The sequence below is a fragment of the Hipposideros armiger genome, unplaced genomic scaffold (genome assembly GCF_001890085.2).
Source record: "Hipposideros armiger isolate ML-2016 unplaced genomic scaffold, ASM189008v1 scaffold_54, whole genome shotgun sequence".
Classification (NCBI taxonomy): domain Eukaryota; kingdom Metazoa; phylum Chordata; class Mammalia; order Chiroptera; family Hipposideridae; genus Hipposideros; species Hipposideros armiger.
In genome coordinates, this window is record NW_017731404.1 from 2,199,672 (window position 1) to 2,201,116 (window position 1,445).

The following is a 1,445-nucleotide window of genomic DNA, read 5'->3' on the forward strand; positions in this document are numbered from 1 at the left end:
CCCCCGCCCCGCGCCCCCACCCTGTCACGGTGGCTGAGAACGTCCAGCACTTCGCGCCCCGGGATCCCTCAGCAGGAACACAAGCTGGACCTGCACCGTGACCGCGGCGAGCGCGCCACGCCACCGCCCGCAGCAGCACTCAGGTCCTCTGTCGCTGCAGCCTCCCCACTCGGCAGGTTTGGGGGGGTCCCCCTAGGGGAGCCCGGGGCCACGTCCACGTGCAGCTGTCCCCGAGCCCAAGTTAACAGGTGCGGGGGCCGGTCGGGGGCTCCGCGGTGCCCAGCAAGGCTGCAGCGCGCAAAGTTCCCACCTCAAGTTGCCGTCTCGGCGTCCCCGCCTTGGAGTTGGCCGGGCCTCGGCTGGCGTCCCCGCGGCTGCCAGAGGGTCCCGGACGAGGACGCCGGAAGGCTGGTGACCGCCCAGGGCTCCCGCGCCGCCTCCGGGAACCGCGAGCAAACTTCGGGCCCTGGGCCGGGCTCAGCTCCCGCACTCGGACCCAGAGCTGCCCGCCTCTGCCTTGCGGTCCTCGCCAGGCTCCTAGTGCACCCGGAGCGCCGCGCGGCAGCCGCGGAGGGAGGGAGCAGCGAAGGAGGCGGCACGGAGGGAGGAGACAGAGCGCGGGGCGGGGAGACGGGGCGGCGGCAGAAGGGAGCGCTGCGCCCGCCTCGCCCCGCAGCCCGGGCAGGGGCCGCACTCGCCGGCCCCCGGCGTCCGGGCGGCCCGGCTCGCCGCCGCGTACCTCGGCTTGACAGCGCTGTGCGCGGCCCCGGGCTGCACGCGCGCCGCGCCCCCACCGCCTCCTGGGGTCGCGCGCCGTGTCACGTGCGTTCCCGGGCGGTTCCAGGGCGCCGCTGGTCCTGGACCTCTGGCGTCGCTGTCCCAGGGTCTACAGGAGACACGTGAGGTCCCCGCGCTCCGCTGCCCCGGGGCCGGAAACTCCACGCGCTTCAACATTCCGTGGACCACACGCGCTCTGTTCTGTGCTTTGCCCTGGAGGTTCAAGTGCACCGTTGCCCTTGGGCCCCTCATGCCACTGTGAGCCGGGGACCACACGGCGCCTTGCTGCGTCAACTTCCTAGACACAGCGCGGGCCAGGTGCCTTTCCCTGCAGGTCCGCGTGGCCCAGCTCCCTGCGAGTTCTGGGGTCGCTGGGTCCCGCACCCGGTGCACAGGCAGCCGGCTGGGGGCAACGCCTCGCCTCCGAAGTCGCGCTTTTGTCGTCTCAGAATGGGTAGGAGTCGCGCTGTTGCGGGGGGTTGGGTTGGAGGGCTCTGCCAGAGCGGGCATCACAGCAGAGCCATCCTCTTAGGGTCGCTCGCCTCGCACCCTCCTTTCCTCTTTTCCCACTGTCAGAAAACCCAGAAAGGACATGAAGAAACCCTCCGTGGGCCGCCCCGCCTGTGGCCTTCTCTTTAAGGATGTGGAAGCAGGCTCCGGAGTTGTGG

At 71.7% G+C, this 1,445-nt stretch overlaps 1 protein-coding gene across 1 annotated transcript in view; it reads right to left on the reverse strand.

The window, feature by feature from the left end:
- The window catches only part of KCNG1 (potassium voltage-gated channel modifier subfamily G member 1), a 28,572-nt gene extending 27,943 nt beyond the window's left edge, over positions 1–629 (reverse strand). Inside the window, exon 1 of the mRNA XM_019640917.1 lies at positions 311–629. The gene's annotated coding sequence lies outside the window, so the exon portion shown is untranslated. The remainder of the gene's footprint in view (positions 1–310) is intronic.
- Between the last annotated feature and the right edge of the window lie 816 nt (positions 630–1,445).